The 20,031-nt window shown below is 41.5% G+C and overlaps 1 long non-coding RNA gene across 1 annotated transcript in view; it reads left to right on the forward strand.

Annotated features, from left to right (window-relative positions):
* The window catches only part of LOC120325171, a 30,260-nt gene extending 10,499 nt beyond the window's left edge, over positions 1-19,761 (forward strand). The window contains exon 2 of the long non-coding RNA XR_005567059.1: positions 19,336-19,761. This is a non-coding gene — a long non-coding RNA (uncharacterized LOC120325171). The remainder of the gene's footprint in view (positions 1-19,335) is intronic.
* Positions 19,762-20,031: the final 270 nt, after the last annotated feature.

A 20,031-nucleotide genomic window follows, 5' to 3' on the forward strand; every position in this document is an offset into this window, starting at 1 on the left:
CCAATGTCTTTGTGAAAGATTGGTGTCTTCAATATATTTTTATCTTAGACAGAAGGATAAAAGACAAAATAAATGCTTGGGACTATGTACTGTCATCTGTCCATGTATAGAGGTCCATGTGATTCTGTGCAGGGACTGGAAGCAAAACCAATGCAACAGTTTGGAGTTCATTAAGTAGTGATGAAATGTGATAGTTTTTCATTTGTAGCAGCTTAAGTCTTGATCCAGTTAGACTAGGAACATGCATAAGACAAAATTTGGTATTTTGTGCTTTTTGGCTAAGTGGGATATAATGCATTCCTGTTTTCTACACTTGACTGCTCATCAACTTTTAATTCAGATGAAACTATAATGGTATTCTGTAGTGTGGGGATGGCTTTGCAAGTAAAGATTGCAGCAAGTAAAGATTTCTGATATTTTATAAGCAATCACCATATATAAATGGAAAATGGTTCAAAACATACTTCATAATGATTTATCCATAACTTCACTAATTCTCCACTGTTAAATAATGACATCAGTGCTCTAACCATGTCAGACATCATTCATGTCTTGCTTTCCTTCCACAGTTGTTAAATTTGAGGGTTCGTTTTAATGTGCTTTGTCCCAGCAGAACGGCAGGCACATGGAGCTGGCAGTGATGAAATGTAGTGGTATAAGGACAGGGAAGAACATTTAGGAGAAAGAAAATTCAAAATCTACTCCACCACTATCAGAAGCTCCACAGAAAATCAGTTTGAGACACTGATTTTCTTAAAGGAATTAGGATTTAGACATAATACAGTCATTAATATTGTCAATGCATAAAACTGCTTAAGGGTGTTTTATGTCTGAGATGTTTTGGTGTGGTTTTTTTTTTTTTTTGGTTGCTTGTGATTTTTATTTTTTTTTCTAATTGTCCTGTCACAGCTTTTACATGATGCAGGTACATGGCTCAGCCAGGTTTTGGGCATCATCTGCAGGGGAAGGAAGAAACTGTGGTGTTTCTGAAAAATTGTTCAGCTTTAAAAAGAGTGTATTTAGGGCTGAATGAATGTGCTTCAAAAAAGAGTAAGTCAGAAGTTTCCACCAGATTAAAACCCAGCATTTTGAATATTACTTTAAAAATTATTATAAAAGATGTTAATCAGCAGTTTACAGAAAATAGGCAAAGGCTGAACTTGTGTTCACTCTGCCAGGCAAGCTCAGAGCCCTGTGGAGCAGGGCAGCGCAGAGCAGGGATACCCAATGCACGGCACTACCCACACTGTACTGGGGGAATGCAAGTATTTCAGTGGCCAAAGGGGTCCTGCCCAAGAACAAGAAAAGGCAATCAGGGAATGTTTGTTTCCCCCAAGAGCTGTTCTCTGCCCCAGACATTGCTTCTTCAAAGCCTGAATCAAGAGCTGACAATGGCACCTTCCTGTCATCTCTCCCTTTGGTGTCTGCAAAGGAACCCATTTTCCTCTGAGATGGTACTTATTGCCTGCTTCTCCTGGCAGAAAATATATGCACTTTTAGGATGTGATTCCACTTATCTACTACTACTTGAGCAGCAGCGTTGCTTTTTGGTAAGTCCTACCCCAAAGGCTTTGTAGAGATGTGTGTTTTCTCGGGCTTCTTGTATTGATCCATAAGGTTTTCCCGCTCTTCCTCTTTCAAATATTTTCCTTCTTTTATTAGATTGTAAAGCCATGCAATCTGAAAGGACAAGTTTTATATTTAATTTTTGGTCTTTGGTCTTTTCCAGCCTAAATGGTTCTATGATTATAAACGAACACATAGCAAATGCTAACTGAAACTTGGTCCAGGTTTTATGACCAGATGCTAGTCCTGTGTGAACCAGAGAGGAGGAGATGCCTCATGAACTCAGACTCACCCACACAGTCCCAGAGGGAAGCATCATGTTCTAGGTTTCATTTTCAGTGTTTAGCTATGGAAACAGGAGTGATTTTTAACAGCTTGTTCGACCTCACCAGCACTCTACCTCACTGGTTAATAGCCCATTTTTTTCCAGCTCTTGTCTTTTTTACACTTGGTTGATAAGGTCCTGTGTAAAGTGTATTGAGTTTTACAGGTATCTGTAGGAGGGGCTAATATAAATCTTTGAACCAGGCACAACAGGAGCGCAACCTTGTCTGCAGATAACGACAGACAACAGGGAGTAAGTGGGCACTGATCTCTTGGGGGTTTCCAGGAGTAACAGGGGAACCTGACTTCTTTTGAAAGTCTCCCCCTCCAGTCAGTAAATGGAAGAAAGATAATTAGCTTTTGTAATAGGCACAGGACTGCTAATAAAAGCTTGTCTTGCTGACATGCCTTTATTGAAATTGTTATGTGTTCCTTTTCATGTTAAACCAAGATTAAAACAACCCTAGGATATTACTGTTTTATTGGAGCCAGAAGTCTACACACTGCCAGAAGAGACAAAAATCTAACCCAAATTCATACCTACAAGCTGGAGGTGAGGACTTAATCATCTTTTCTAACAGACACTATCAGACAAAGTGATCTTTTAAGAAGAGGCTGACTTTCTGTTGACAGAGATGGACAGAGACGTTGAATGATTGCAGAGCCAAAACTAAAAGATGAATGTAGCTGGATCAGCAAAATGTCATGATTAATAGTATCAAAAGCAACCAAAATAATTAAAAAGCAATAGGTCAGTCACATTGCCACACTCTGAAGACTAATAAATTATAAAAAATTCAAACCGATGCAACCTCAGTATTATGGAAATCAAAGTGGACTTTAGGGAAATTTTTTGGGACTAGATGGTCAGACATATGATCATCTTTCCCTTCAACCCACCTCTCAGTTCTTTTCCAAGGTCTTAGGGATGCGAGGTAAAAGAGAGAAGGTTATAATTCAAGATGATTAGGAGACAATGGTAACTTACTTCGATAACTGAATAATAGTGGCACAATTCAAAACAGATAAAACATAATCACAAACAAGCTGTGGGCTTACCCCTGTTGAAATAAAGGGATCAAACACTCAAAGAGGCATTGATTGCACTTAGGGGGGGGGTATTTTGGATCTGGATCATGTAAAGCTTTTGCATGAACTTAATTTATTCTCATTAGCTCTGAGAGTGACTCCAGTATAGCAAATTACATGTCTGCTTAGATTGTTGCAGCGTCAGACTATAGGGTGAATCCGACCAAAGGAAGTTGAAATAATCAGCTAAGGGACAGCCAGAGAAGAGAGATGGGATATGCAAATAGCTAAAAGGTGACAAAAAAGGCAGCAAAAACTTCTGCAGAAGTTTTAAAAATGAGTTTTGCTACATAATAAAAAGAGCTCTTCATCAACGTGAAACAACTGAATAGGATTTGAAGGCTAGCTAGACTTTTGCTTTCTAAAAGTGACACTGTCAAAGAGTTTGAGTGCACTGACATCTAACTATATTTTATGTAACAAAATTGAAATTTGGTTTTGATTTATTTTCCCTTATTTAGTTCTGGAAACATAGAAATACAAGTATAACATGAAGATGAAATGAGCCACCAACATCATTGACTTGACCTCCCAGCTCCTTGGCCCTGCTGGCAGCAGGAGGAACCACATTCATCCTACGAGTTGAGCCACTGTTGGGATGATGCATGCTGCTTCACCAGCATGCCCTGCCTCCTGTGGCCCCCTAAGTCAGGCAGGCCTCCCTGACCATTTGGATATCCATGGTTAATTTTATGTGATTAGATGAAACAGCAAATCAAAATATAGAAAGAAAAATATACTGTAAATCCTTACTCCAGTAAGGAGATTATACCTTACAGACAGTCTTATAAATAAAGCAGAAAGAAAGCAAAAGATGCATTTTGACATGTACCTGAGCGTCTCCCTCTAAGATTATCAAAGAAAAATATATAAAAATCCTTTCTGATCCAGTTGGCACATTAATCAGTTATTTTCTTGACAAATCCACCACTAACCAAATGATCCATTTCAAGATCAGTGCATAAATCCAATTTAACAATTTGTCAGTAGAATGGAGGAGTTCAAACATTTCTTAACCAAAATCATGACTTGTACAACTATTAGTTTTGAATTAAAGTTTAAACAGGGTAGAATACAGAAAGTCATAGGACCAGATTTCATGTTTGTTGCAATGGCATCCATTCCAGTTATTCCACTGAATTCAGTTGAGTTCCTGACCATTCTGGCTTCCTGCTGAAGCTGAATTTGGTTAATAATCTGCTTGCTGGTAGACAGCACAGCATACTATTCTTACTGACATCTTGCAAATTTCTTTCAACTGTAGATCCCAAAATGCATACTGGATGCTGAAGATCCTAGTTGTGACCTTGATGTCAGCAAACTCATAAAATATCAAGACTCATACAGAGGTCTTTGTGATGTTAGTAGGAATATGTATGTCTCAAAGCCATAATGGAGAGGTGAAACAATAAACACAGTGGGCCAAGTTCACTGCTGCTGCTGACGGTATAAATGGCAGTGCAGATCAGATTTCAGACTAAGTGGTTCAAAAGGCAACACACTGATTCTGAGTTAAAGGATCCTGTGAACCCTAAACTAACAACTACTAGTGTAAGAGGATAATGCACAGATATTGACTAATCAAAACATTCCCTTCACCAACATCTTTTTGTGCTACAACCTTTAAATGCCACCTCTTGTGCATGGAGACAGCATCTATCAACACCAAACACAAAAAGTTGTTACTGGATTTTCTGCTGCAAAACATAAAAAGCCCAACAGAGTAGCAGGATGTTGCTGACATGAAAATATCTGGAGAGGTCATGATTCTGCTCTTCTGCATGCATCCCTCAGTTCTACAGGCTACTGTAAGTTACTGACTTCAATAACTTACTTTGGCGGCTATATAATGACTTATCACTTGTGTCTATCCATTCAGTTTACAGCTGCTATAGAACTTTCCCTGGACCTCAGATTTTGTTCAGCTGCTCACTTTTTTAATTTTTTTTCCAAGAAATTGATTCATAGGAAAATATCTCCACACCTTTTCCCCAAGTCAAGCAATCTTATCCACAAATCAATTCTACTAACCTGTGATTGCATTTTATTTAAAGCAAAATCATTGGTTGGAATTTTGATTCAGAGAAAAGTAGCAAGATAGGGAGAAATCTGATGTCTTGCCAATAAACATCAATTAATGTTGCAACTATATAAATAGAATCAGAAAAGGGTGGTACCCCTGCTCCAGTTTGTCCCAAAACAGATGTAGCAAGACAGAGTCGCTCTCAAAAAATGTGTGGTTTTTTTTTTTTTTCCAGAAAAGGTTTTTAGAAGAGGTGTTTGCTGCAAGCAAAGCTAATAAGTTACTCTGTTAGCACTGAGATTTACAAAAATTGATTTTCTTTTGCACTGTGTTTTCTGGCTGGATCCTCTGGTGTCTAGTAGGGCTCAAAGAATGAGCAGACTGTATGTGGGGGTTGGGGTACCTTCTCTGGCATCTCTTGGCAGGTATGAGCAGCCTGTAGCTGTCTTCTCAGATAGGGCACTGGAAAGATATGCCTCTTCTACCATTTGCTTCTCTGCATGAAACATTTAGGAAGAAAGATGGCTTTTGAACACTGTGGGCTTCTGTTGGGTTAAGCTAAAAGTGCTAATGAGTTTAGGGGGAAGGTGATGTAGAGGAGCAATAGTATCTCTGTCTTTCACACCCACATGCCCACAGTATGTGCAACACCAGCATGACCATGCAAGCCTTTTTTTCTTAAGAAAATGAGATTCAGAAATTCACATTGACTTTGCAGAGCTCTAATCCAGGATTGTTGATAGATATCTCTGACGGGTCAGCTGGATTGATACTAGAATTACATTGAGAGTTATGTTAAATGTGTTGAGCATCACGCGAAGGGCATCTTACTCATGGATATTACCTATTCATGTGAAATATAATGAATATTTCCAGGCTACGCAGAACAAACCTGCAGGGTACTGCAGGGACAGAAGGGATAGTGGGGCTGAGGAGTGGGATGCATAAGCCTGATGCAGCGGAGATCATTCCAGTTGTAGTTTTCAATATCACATTACTTCCAGTTGACACCAGGACCGAGGAGAAAAGAATCCGTCTGGGTCAGCAGACAGAAGAAACGCACGTGGCTCAATGGGTTAAGGAATAGGCGAGTGCTAACCCTGCCTAGAGAGTGGTGAATGAATGATCATCCTCCCCCTCTCCGTTCCAGCAGTGATCAGGATTCCTTTCCCAGCCCGCCCCCGGGATTCCTCCCTCTGGAGGAAAAGGGAGAAAAGCAAACCCTTTCTCTTCATGGGGCTCAGTAGGGGCATGGAGCAGCGCTCCCCGCCCGCGCTTCCCCTCTGCACCCCCGTGCTGGCATCTGGATGCTGCAGAAGTTGCAAGCTGCTCTTACAAAATTCAAATGTATTCGCAGGACTTTTCCTTCCATTGAGAGCAAAGACAGAATTCAAGTGAGGAAAGGCATACAATTGAGATTTGCTGTTTAACTGTGTCTGTCCAAACAGAAAGATGAATTGAGATCCCTTGGAAAATGTGGTCCTTATCATTCTTTGAGCAGAACAAATAAGGTGACCGCAGCTAATATTACTTTTCTAACCCTGCCACCTGTGGATTTCAGCACATTTTGTGAACTTTCCTCTTACTTCTCTTAAAACCCAACTCTGCAGATGGCAAGTACTACTTTCTTCATTTTGGAGGGGAGAACTCCAAGAGTTGGTGAAGAGTTTTGCCCAATCCTTCAGAAAACCTGTAGCAGAGAAAGGAAGAAGAATAATTTGACCAATTATTCTTCCCTTTCACATTTGTGTCATTGTTTCCTTTTAATCCAAATAACTTCAGGGATTTACATTGCAAAAGACGGTTTCTAGGGCACTTTCTAACATCCTGAGCCCACTGAAGTGTACCAAACCCACTGGCGTCAAAGGACCATCCTTAGACTAAGGTGCTGTGTGAACCTGTCCTCATTTGGCTTATGATAATAATCCATAATAACATTGGGGCCAAGAGATTATAGACATTAATCTTGCCTCAGAACTATTTAGGATCATTAACCAACCCAACAGAAAATCACTGTATGTCTCCATAAATTTAATTCACCCTAAAAACATTATTTTCTTCTTCACTTCTTTTAAAATATCCTTTAATCTTTATTGGGGAAGAAGAGGGCTTAGCCTGGTGGACACAGTTGGAAATGTATTTCTCTCTGGTGTATTCTGTCTTCATTGTCAGCAAATCCTACCACAGCACACAATTCCTGCAAAAACAGAGCTCGGTTTGCTTTTTTTTTTTTTTGCATTCAAAGGACCTTAGTAGAATCATGATTAGTAGATTCATGATTGACAGAGTGGCATTCTGGCCAACAGCCAGCCATACCAATCATACTTTATTGGTTGCGTACTTTATATGGTTCTTCCCTCCCCTTCCTCTCCTCTCGTCCCTTTCCTTCAGCATATTCTGGATAAAATTGGTGCTGAGGCTTAGTGGGTGGGAAAAGAAAGAAAAAGGGTAAAAATAGTCTAAGTAATAGCTGGGTAGTAGCTTCTCCTGCTGCAGGCATCCCACTGTATTGGCTGGGCCTGATATCATGTTCTCTTCAGCTGGTTCTGCTGAAGAAACAGGTATTACCAGACTTTCAGAAAGCTTATTTGGGACCTTTGAGATGCATTTTTCCCCCCACATGGGACACCATCATGTCAGGCACATGACAGTACCAGTCAACATGGAACCACGTGGGAGGTGAGCAACCCAAGCGCTGAGGCAAGGTGTCACAGCTCACTTTCTGTTCTGCTCCTTGCTCCAGCAAAGAGGATCACTGTGGGGAGCAGAGAAGAAGAGAACCTGGCACTGAGCTGCAGGAATAGAAGAAAGGATGTAATTGCAGGGGATGCACTCCCAAAATGTCTGGTTTGGGTGTCTGGCTGCAATGAGAGTTGCACCTGTTTACCCCAGAGATGGTCTTGGACTAAAAGACACACAGAAGCAAATATCAGAGATTTAGAAATCTATAGGCAGACTTATAGATATTATTGAACCCCCAATGTATTTTTAAGCTTCATTTTAAAGGGAAAACAATGGGAAAAAAGCCTCAAAGGCACATATTTAAGTGTTAGCTTCAAAGTAATACCTCCTCAGAGATCTGACTTTATCACTACTGAAAGGAGAAAGCAGAAAATGGAATTGTTTTTGTTGTTCTATCATGTTTATGACATGACAAAAAATGTGGAGTTCTTCTGCCTTTTGCTTTTCACCTTGTTGAACTGCTGTCAGACTTCTGTAAATCGTTTGCACCATAAACAAGCTTTGTGAGTGAAAGGGCAAGTGCTGAGAAAAGCCAAAGGCAGAGATTTTACATTGAATCTTTTCTTACAGAGATAACTGACTTCAGTGTGGACCAGTTTCACCTAGATCTGTGAAGAAAAGCCAAGCATCTTGAAGGCAACAGCATAATGAAGCTCAAACAAATGGGCTCAGCACATGGGCTAAGACTCTGAAAAAGTAGGCAAAGTAAGATAATGAAGGTGAGGGAATTTGGTTTTGAACAAGAGCTACTGCCTTGTTTCTCCATATCATTTCAGCCACAAATGTGGAAAGACTGACGTCACTTACACTGGAGTACTACCTGGGAACTGCCTGCTGTTGTGAAGCTACAACTGTTACTAATTGCAATGGAAAGTTTGGAAGACTATCTGTCCCCAAGCACTGGTGATGGGATATGGAGACAGGAAGAGAAGATTATGCTTTTGACTTGCATATTCCAGTACCCAGCACAGCAGGCATCTTCAGCTCACCAAAGATTGCAGAAGTTCACTTTGTTCCCATAGTGTCCTCTTTCCCAACATGGTATCCCAGATAGATGAAGAATAGTATTTAAGGAGCTTAAGAGCCATTACTGATCTTACATTACATGGATAACCCCAAATCTATCTGTGCTGGAGCCCACTAAGTCCAAGCATATCTTATGCAAATACCTGCAGACTAGGTTCAACTTGTGACTCCAAGGGAGAAATTTGTATGATTGGTCTCTTTAGTAGTTCAAGGTGCACCAAACTTTCTGTTTTACATGCTTAGCTTTGCTTTGGTTGTTACATCTAGGACCTTTTAGAAAGTCATGTTACACAGTCCAGTAGTAATTATTTTTCTTTAAACATCTTTTTTTCTTCTTTTCTTCCAAATTTACTATTACCCTTACACCACTGCTTCTATGTGACTTATGCAACTGGGGTTTCAAGCAACAATAACCTCTTAAAAATATTACAATCTCAATAACTGACAATAAAAAGCAAAATACAAATCTTAGAAAATAATAAAAAAGACACAGAGCCTGACTTTAACCAATACTCTGCCTATAGAGGGCTTAACATTTTTGACACTGGGGATTCTCCATATAGATCTACTTTGAATATGGAACTCAGATGAATTATCTGGTGCTTTTTACTTCCTTGTTTGGGAAGAAACTGAGGAAGGTCTGGGAAAGGCTCTTCTGCCTGAGACAGGCTAATGATAAGAACTTGTCGTCTTCTGCTGATGAGACATTTAAATAAGGATCACTTATTAAATAAGGGGCAAAAAGTTGGATCTGGCCTAGAGCAAACCCATTTTTTCTATATAGTCCAGAAGAGCAGAAAAATAAATAATAGAGGTACGTCTGATGAAGATTATGGGAAGGTCACATAATTAAAGGATATATAGGGTATAGAAGAAAGGGTTTCTCAGGAGATGATGTGGAAATAGAGGTGAAAGACTGATCAAACATGTGCCATCTGCCCACTGGCAAAGAAAGTCTAAAAGATGTCGTGAGCAGGAGCAGAGAGAAAGACCAAAACGATCTGGTTTGTAGCCCACCAGAAGAAGAAGATCTCTCAAAACAATGGACAAGTTGAGGAGAAAAGAAACTAGAAGAGGATAGAGAGATCATAAGGATTTATTTTCTTTAGATATGTACATTTCTGTGTCACTAAATCCAAGACAGTGTGATTCTAAAACTCCTGACTATTTCATCTTAGGTGGCTATCTAAGATAAGTGGCACAAATTCCTTTCCAGAGGTGTTTGCTTCTCACTGTGGACTGTATATGGATTCTAGGTATACTTAGACAATTAAAGCTTGACAGAAGGAACATCTCCTTCAATACCGTTAATTTTTCCCTCTGACTAACAAGCCTGTGGCTTTCCTGACTGGCAGTCTGAATCTTGTCAGCAGCATGTTTCTTAATTACGCCATAGCTGTTAAGTTCTAGAGATGCTTCTTGAAGAATGGTCTGAAAATAAAATGAAAAATAAACTCAGATACCTTGCTGAAGCAGAGCCCATGTACTACTTTTTAAAGGAAAAACCCCAAACACCTTTATGTGAGCTTCTAGCTGGTTATGAATTGTGTGATGAGGATGAAAAAGAAATAGTACGTATTTATAGAGTAAGAAGTTAAATTATCATTGGCACCAGCAATCATTGGATCCCATGTGGCTTGAAGATGCTCTGATGCAGTGCACTGGTGTCCACTTCATTCAAACAGGCATCAGAAAAGCTGTTACATCTTGTTTCCAGGAGTTGTGATGCACCCCAAAGGGAGAGCTCAGCTTAAGCCTGGGGTCAATTCTGCAGCCACTGGTAATGCTAGGAGAGGCTGGCAGGAGATTAGACAGAAATGTACATTCAATAAAATCAAAAGGATTTTGTCTCCCTAAAGGTTTGGAAGAAATGAGTTTATAGATAACTATTTGCCCTATGGACATCATTCTTTAACTTTCACTGAGGCAGCACATGCTGTTATCCTATAGATGTCCAATGAAGCAAATGATAAGGAATAGATGATTTTTCTGGCCAGCTCTGTAGCACATTTAATATATTTTTCAGGATAGAAATTCCATGAAAATTGTATCAACTTCAAGGTTATTTTTAATGGTGGCTTTATGGTTTGCCATCAACTAATGGCATTTCATTGGGAGCCTCCAAAACCATTCCAAACCACCACTTTCAGACATTCATTTAATTGTCTGTCTAAGAGACTGTAACTTTGAAGGCAAACTGCCACAGCTTTGAATCTTCTTCATCCTTCTTCGACTTAGCTTGGCATTTGGATTTTTCAGTTGCACCCTTATGCAACTGAATTACAAGTATTTTCTTTTAGAGTCAATATCTTTGATAATTTTCTACATGGCTTAAAACTCAGAAATAAATTGATTGCATAGTCTTTTTAAAGCCTAGTTATAGTTAAAGATTAAAAGTTACAAAGATTCTTAGCGAGCAATAGAGTAATTCCTAAAACATTTTTCCTTGCCTTGCCTATTCTTGCCTTGCCTTGCCTTCTTCCCGTACCTCTCTCTCGCCTAGACGAGGTGTACTGAACCAGTTTCCTTAACAGAAAGATGCTACAATAGTGACTAGGTGTTTTCAATTAATTTTTTTTCTCAGAGATTTTTTGGGATTTCCATTTGAAAGTTATCTGCAAAATTTTGGGTTAGAAATGCTGAACAGACTTTCTGAAAATCCCCCTTTATCATTGCTAAGACATTATTAGTTAACCGTCTTTTGAAAAGACATTTCTTGCCCCAAAACTCTGAAACTCTGCATTAGTTTGAGGAATAGATTTCGTGTTCCCTTGACTGTCTGAATATCATCTTCCTTTGCAGGAAGGACAGAATAAAAGACCTGCAATAAACAGTGTATGTGGTGTTTTTTTTTCTTTTGGGACTCCCTGTGAACAAAGCTATCAGAAATGAAAAGATAAATAGATTATTACTGGTCACCAGGGTATGTGGTACCACATCTTATGGGGCCACCAGCACAAACCAGATGCTGCTTTACAGCATGCTTTTAACTGGAACATGGGGTGGTTCCCCCAGATGGATCTACTTTTCAAGCTGCTGAGCAGCTGCTGAGAGCGTTCGGTGTGGACAGACCAGGCAAGGCTGCTCCAAATGTCCCTGTCACAAGTCCGTGCATAAGCTGAGCTTCATGAACTTCTCTTCTTAGTGCTGCCCATGGTCATGATAGAATTGACCATAGAAATCTTGTGTGAGCTGTTTCTTAAGGGTGAGATGTCGACACAGCAAAGCAGCATTTATACAGTGGAGCATCCAGTGGTAATCACTTGGGAAGCATTTCCTGACATATAGACAGGAGCTGGACATAGGCAATTGTTTTATGGCAGACTTAAACTGACATGATGAAATACTGTGCCTGCTGCTCCTTGGTGGAGGCAGAGGAAATAATGGCGTTATATTCATTCATAGCCTCATACAGAACTGGAAAAGGAGCTCCAGAATTTGCAAACGAAGAAAGGGGCCTTTGTGGCACTTCCTGGTGTGCAGAGGTTACCCTGAATCTGTCCCCACAAAAGCTGGCTGAAGAAATGGATGCAGCAAGGTATCGGCACTTGCTTTCATATTTGAGATCCTTAAATTGCTGATTAGCTGTATTTCGGGTGACTCTCTTCTGTCAGGAGGAATGTTGGGCTACATGCACTAGCACTGTTTGAGGAGGAGAAGGCACTGAAAGCAAGATAGTGCTGTTGGCAGCCATCTAACATATTGCCAGTGACATATCTGTTCTTTGCATGATGTGCCCTGCAACCACCCATTTGCTAGGTTCAAGCAGAGTATTTTTATTTGGCATTGTCTCTGCGCTCTGTAAGTTGTTGATTTGCAGGTCTGGTACAGGTAAACAGGATTTGTCTGCCCTCATCACTGTGGGTGTGTATAGAGAGGCAAGGAAACGAAGGGCTCCTTGCAAGTCCAGGCAAACACCATGTGATGTATTAAGGTGAGACCTACATAATTTGAACTGTTTTAATCAATTTTTAATTGGCTTTTACTACACAACTGCAATTTATTATAGGTTTTATGTGATTATAGGCTTACTGAGATTTTACTTGTTCATTTACCATAGTTTTTATGGGCTCATGATGATTTTAGGTTTTATATGTTAAAGACATTTTCCAACTTTGCTAAATGTTTTTCTTTACAACTTCCCTGTTCCCTTTGTCTTGGTAGAAGACAACATTGCTACAGGCTGCCCCATTTATTAACCAAATATCCAAATCAGAGAAAAAAAACATGTAACTTGCATTACAGACTTTTTATAAATGCAGAAAAAGTGATGTTTTATAAACACTGTGCAAATGCATGCACTTGTAGCCACATGTGCTTGCATAACCTATTCAATACTGTGAAAAGACAGGGCACAGATGGAAGCTCTAAGCCCTGAGCAACAAAGTGCTCCATCTCCAAAGCACATTTTTTCCTGGCAAAGTTGCCAGGCTGGGGAGGCTTCTACACTGGTGGAGTGATCCCTAGATGCCACATTTGTCTCCAGCTGTTCCTGTTTTTTCCACCTCTTCCACTGAACAGAAGGAGCTTCTCCAGCCAAAAGGAGGGGGAGAAGAGGATTACACTTGCTCAGGGATAATTTCTGAGGTTTTGTCAACTGGACAGACTTTCTGGGACTTGACAACTCCTTGGGGTGCCACCAATGTGGTCTTGACATGAGGGAACTGCCCAGAAGCTTCATGAACTGATACCATATCATACTGCTGATACCATTGGGCACTGAGATCTGCAAGCAGAGCAGTAAAACTGAAGGAAAAGTGGAGCAGTCTCAAAGATGTGGACATTTCTGGAGATCATGTAATTTCGGGACCAGTAGTATTCACATCACAGTACCTCAAATCTGACTGGAGCTGATCAGGGACTGGCACAGACAGGGGCAGCGTGAAGAGGATACAAGGCAGCAAGTAGCATGGGGGACATAATATGGCACAGAGAACTGCAGGTATGATTGTTAAGGACTTTATAGACTGGACTCTAATCACCCCTAATGACAGTCTCTGTGATTTGCCCACAGTTTAGCGTGTGGACTCTTCCTCACACACAAAGCAAATCCTCTGGTTTGGGTACAACTGTCTCTTCCCTGCACCATCCAGAGCATGTTTAAAAGTTTTGAAGGGAGATTGAGGGCCACAACATGCCACCACATTGGAGAACTGACACTTCCATTTCAAAATGAACTTTATAAAGGGACCAGTCTAATCTACCTAAGCCATAAAGCTCTCCACTGCCTAAGGAGAGTGTCAGTAGGAGGATGGTACAGTATGTCTGAGGACAGTTTGGAGCGATCTTGCAATTCAGGACCTTATCTATTCCAGGCTTCCCTTGTGCTAGTCTAGATGCGGCCAAAGATGCCGTAGGCTGTTGTGAGCAGCAAGGTTATCCTGGCTTTGCTGCTTGCTTTGCCTGTGTTGCAGCCTGAGAGAAGCCAGCAGGCTGCCGCTGAGCCTGAGATCAAATAGCGATGGCAACAGTGGGGAACAGCAGCAGCCAGCCCAGCTCTGCAGATCTTCCCCCAGGCTCCTTGTCCCAGCTCCATTCCTTCTTCCTTCCCTCCTTGTCCTGGGGTAAGAACCGCCCCAGATGTTGTCTCCCTGGTAGGGAAACCCCACTGTGTCAGTGGCACTGTGACCTGTGGGGCTGGCTTTGGCTCCGGGTTTCTCTATGCTTCGCTGGGTGGAAGGCTCCCAAAAAGCAGTTCAAACATCCTGTAAATAACCATCAAACAAATAAATCTGCCTTACTGGCTAGCACTGTATTTTTTCTTCTCTTTCTCTTTTCAGTGTTATTAGGAAGTAAAATGTGAATTAGTCTTGTAAGCCAGCATTAATGTGACCTCCATCATCAGTTTCAGTCACTCAGACTACTAAGGTTGTCTTTTAGGCTGATTCTTGTGCTAGAGATGAGAAAGTTACACAATGGACATTAGAGAATCACTTTAAAAACCCTCCACAATCCTGCATTGAAATCCCATCCAGTAAGGGAGAGAACCAGCCCTCGCCTGGCTGAGATGCAGTCACATGAGTGTCCAAAACAATGAACACACAGTGTCGACAGCTGAGGCCATTGAACTTTATGTCACTTCCCAACTGCAGCATTACTCATAATTTATGGCTATACTCGCCTTTCAACCTTTTAAACCTTTTCCCAAGTATTTGCAGCATTCTCACATAAATATTGCTACAATAAGTAACATCAACATTTAGTAGCTGTTTTTCAAGAATAACCGTGTGACACGATTACGGCATTCCATTAAACCAGCTGCAATGTGGGGAAGGTCTAAATCAAATCCTGTCCACTAAAGATAATGTTTACACTTATGCAAGGAACAATGGGTGGGAAAAGTTTATTTTGTGTTTCAAGACTTAAATGTCAGTTTTGTCTCCTTTCCTGGTTATGCAAGGTGTCTCTCTCTGGTGAAATGACTCGGAGTGGACACAGACAGCAGCTTACATTCCAGTGCTATTTATTACTTTCTCAAGAAAAGTTACAATTATGAAATCTATGGTTTGGTTTATTTATTTTTTTTAGGGAGAAAACCTTATTTCAAAGGAACAGTGAATGTTGTCTTTTCGTTAAAGCTATCAAATGTTGTGAAATGATTAGTTAGAAATTCCTTGCCAGAGTTGTTCACTGTCCAAAATGCATTGCAATGTCTAAATGTAAATGACAGATAGTTAGCTCGCATATAGATACGTGCTTAATTGCCTTCATCCCTCCTGTCTGAGGAATGCACTTAAGCATATGCTCATTAAAACACATATGCTTAATTTCTGTTTAGGTCAACAGGATTTGAGCACGTGCTTAAACATAAGCAAATGCTTAAGTGCTTCTCTTGAATAGGGATGCTTTTCTGGGGCAAAGCCAAAGAAATACTCTTTCGTAGTATTTCTTCTTCTAGCCTGCCTCTTGCTCCAGCTGCACTGTGGGAGCACTCCTTCTTCATAAAAACCAGCTTACCCTCTCTCCTCATCTCCCCCAGGGCTGGTGTCAGACACACACAGACCCCATCATTCTGCCAGCTAACCTGGTACATTGACACCGGCAGAACTGCCCGTGGTGGAGAGAGAGGAAGGGGAGAGGGGCAGAGATCTGTGGAGGAGGAGGAGAAGGGCAGCTACACTGAGGAATACGCAGCCTTCCCCGAGTAGGGCAAACGTTGCATATGCATGAGCCTGCTGAGAGGGCGAGAGAAGTCAGCAGCACCTCACTTGCACCCAGCCTGCCACCCTGCAGGTGCAGGGAACGGGTGCAGTGTCTGTGTGACACTGTTCCCACGTGGCCCCGGGGGAGCATCACGCTGCAGCTTGTCCCTCTGCATCCAGCAGAGCTGAATGGTTTTACACATCTTTGCTATAAGTTTTGCCTTCATCCTGCACCGTCCCCGTGCCAGCCTTCTTGTCTTACCTTGGGCTGTGGCAGTGGCTGGTTTAGATAGAGCGCCTCTGCTTGGAGGTGTATGTGGGTGCTTCGTTGCCGACACCCGAGGCTTAGCTGTGTAGCTGTGTGGGTTCCCTGTGGGAGAAACATCAAGCTCATGGCAGTGTCAAAACCTTCGCAGCAGAGTGATGCAGGGCTTGATTTCTGCTCTCTGTTGGGCTGCAGAGCCTGCCCAGCTGCTGCAGCAGGTGACCTCTGGCTGGGCGGTGTAACCCCTGCACAAACATGTGCTTGCGAGAGAGCCAGCAGTGTTCAGGGTTGTTTTCAGATGCACTTTGGAGCTGTATCTGTTGTGCATTATCAGTTTAATTAAGATAAAGGTGTGGAGTTTATGCCATATTCCCATAAATGACAGGGTAGGGATATAAATGATTTATATGGCATTAATTGTACTTGCAAAGCTTAGGTCTGTCGATACACATTAATAAAACCATCATTTGAATCCAAGTTAGGGAACAAAAGCACAAAATTTACTTTTTTTTTCTTTAACAACTTTCCAAAATTCCACTGTTTGCAAAAAACCAACATGCAATGGGCAAAATGTTGTAAGGGGCAGAAGCTGGATCACCTGGGCAATAATTAATAAAAAAAATCCAAAGGCAACTTTGGGGAGTGAATTTGATTCAGTGAAAGAAGACTGGCTCCTCTCCCTGCCCTGCAGGTAATGTGTTAGCCTGTGACGGCAGCAGATTATTTGTTCTTTTTTTTTTTCCCCTGCCACTGAACTAAAGAATGCATTGTGGGAAAACCGTCCTGACACATGACACTGTGCAAAGGAGGATCACAGCGTGAGGCAGCATCAAGGGGCTTACTTGGTCTTGATGCACTCTTGCACAGCATGGGGCTCCAGAGATGAGTGTCTCTTCCAACGAAAGCACTGGTGCAATTTGCACAACTCTCATGAGAGCGCACAGTGAAGCTGCTCTCAAAGCCCTCATGTAAACAGGGCTAGAGAAAGAAAAGGGAGAGTAAAAGAGCCTGCACCATCCACGGGAAAACACAAAAGGAGATGGTTCAAAAGAGGCTGAGCTAAGGAGGAGGGGAGTTGTGAGGGAAGTGGGGATGGGGGGGGGGAAGGGGCAGAAAATTAAATCCAAATATTAGAGCAGAAGGGAAAGTCTTAGCAATGTAATGAAACAGTTAGCACTACTGTGATGGAAGTGGTCAGGAGAAGTGAAGTATGGGAAGACACTGGATGGCAATGCGCAACTAGAGATTCAGCTTTCAAGGCAAAACCATAGCTGAGATGTGCTCTGAAGACTGTTCCTCAGATATGCAGCCCTTAACTTTTTCAAAACCTCCTAAGTTCAGATAATAAGTTTGCATAAAGAGAGAGATGGAGGGGAAGAAAAAAAATAAAGGCGGCTGTAAGTGCTCCTCGCTAGCCTGTCTCTGAGCAACAGGCCCTCCTGTACTCACTCTCCCTTGTTGCTCCTGCTTATCATAATATGCCACTTTTGTGCATCAAATTTACATTTCAAAAAATGCTGTATCGCTGCTCTAAAATTAATTATTAATCTTTCATCAGTCCCTTCCATAGATACATTTTTAACTTTGATTTTGCTACCCGTTAGGGGGAGGGATGGGAGAAGGGGGCGGGGGAGAGAAAATCCTTTAATCTTGTCACTTTTCTGTGGGATTCTCCTCTCGTGTGCTGCTACTTCCAGCCCTGCATGTCCCCTAAGCGCTCTGGAGGTACAACTTTAGTTTTTATGCTTGTTCAGAAAAGAATCTTCCCACACTTTTGAGAGCATGAAAATTTTCACCCTGCAGGATGTAAAACAGAGAAGCGCCTGCTCCTCTTGTTTGACCTGGCATTTCAGCCTCGGTAAGATGAACTTGTACTGATAAATTGAGCCCCAGGCTAAATAGCTGTGTGGATTATATGCCAATGCAAGGGAAAAAGATCTGTGTGGGATTTATAGGGCCTGTCTAGAGTGCAATATGCTTTTATTCATCAATCAGTTCATCACAATGACTTATAGGCAACGGTCTGAATATTGGCTATTTACAGTTAAAGGTAAGCAAGTACTGGAATTGCAGCCATTGCTATTCATCTATCGAAGACTTCTCTTGCCTGAAGTGTAAAAGAAAGAGGAGCAAGGAGAAAACCATGTGTGTCAGATGGACACTGGAGAAATATGAGCTGCTGGCAAACTTCATACTTGTCCTACCCCTGGTCTGGCATTGTGTCAAATGCTATAATTTGCTTGATGGAGTGGGAAAGGGCTCATACGAGATGTAGTTATGATGAGATGCTGTTATGGATTACGGAACAAACATTTTGCTTTTTACTTCTCTGCTGCAAACTTATTGATCAGTGGCTTCATAGACAGATGCACATGTGTGTAAATGTCCACACGCACGCGCACACACACACACACACACGTGTGTGTGCGTGTGTAGTCAGCCCCCTCCACCAGAAACCTGCCCTCTGGACATTCATGAAACTGAAGTGCTGCGTGTAGGCTGCTTCCTTGAATTAAGGTGGAAAGGCTTGCTGTACCCCATCACATTCAGTGCATTTTGCTCAAAAGCGACAAAAAAAATCACATTGGAAGACAGATGTCAACTCAACATGGTGTCTAGTTAAAGGCCAAGTTCTCCCAGTTATAAACAATACTTTACATTGCACTTTTTATCTTTCTATTCACATGTACAGTATAAGGAATGAGTACTCTTCTCAGAAGCTCTCTTGCTGTTAGTTGCTGAGTATATGTGTGGATGAATGTCTCTCAGGATTTTGGACATAATCAGAGGTGAATTTGGACCAATAGACTATCACTTACTAGAAAATCAGATAAAGTACAGGGGAATCAGAAAGCTGAAAACACAGAGCAAAACATACCAGGCTTGTTTTCCAGACCCACATCTCCTTTATGTTTCTTCCCCAAATTGTACTTGCCCAGGTTATAAGTGGTCATTCCCTCCACGCTGTGCCTCAGTTATGCAGACCTCTCAGATAAAAACCTGCAGTGCCAACCAGCAGATCCACTTTGAAGGCTGCATGCTGTAGCACTCTCACCTGGGCTATACTTCACCAGTAATAAATTAGCATTCACACAGATGCAGCCAATAGCTCTCACAGCACACCTCTACATAAACATTATCCTCTCTGTCTTTTGCAGGTAGGGAAACCCAGCCAACAAAGTTGCTGGAGGTGAAGAGGGAGTTAGCAGCAGTTCTGGATCAAATCTGAAGCCTTGCTCAATCACATCTTTCTTCTCCATCTTCCAGACAGCAATCTGAATACAGCCGTTTGTCTCCTCTCTGTGATTTATTCTATGTAACAACACTGATTCTTTTTCAAAGCAGACTCTGACTTCAGTTTGTTGACACTAGTTGCGCATATATGTGTAATGATGTAGGATTATCAGTGTGCTACAGAAGGCCCACTTTTTATATCATACTTCTACAAACCACTGGCAATGAAGTGCCATGATTCTCCTTGCACATTCTCGTTTCGGGGATGCAAAGAGAAAACAAGTAACTGTAAGCATAACTCTTGTTTCATACAAATAAACAGTGCTTATGTGGATGTGTGACAGATGTTACACCTTGTTGAGTGCCTTGAATTCCTTATAACCAAAAAAAAGTGAGATCACGTCAGCTTCAGAGTAAGTGAGGTTTCAGCAGGAATGGAGCTCGTCCAAAAATCCAATATTGGCCTTGGGAAATGTCCCTTTTCGTCCACAAAAGAGCTGAATAATGTTCACAGCTGAAAATCCTAAGGGTTCTTAATCATGCACAGTCTCTCCTCAATCAAAATACATGCTCCGCTTTTTAGTGAGTTACCTTCTCCCCTGCCAAGCCTGCCAGCCTAG

This window comes from Pipra filicauda, unplaced genomic scaffold (assembly GCF_003945595.2).
Source record: "Pipra filicauda isolate LSUMZ 115617 unplaced genomic scaffold, ASM394559v2 scaffold128_size5466820_pilon, whole genome shotgun sequence".
Classification (NCBI taxonomy): domain Eukaryota; kingdom Metazoa; phylum Chordata; class Aves; order Passeriformes; family Pipridae; genus Pipra; species Pipra filicauda.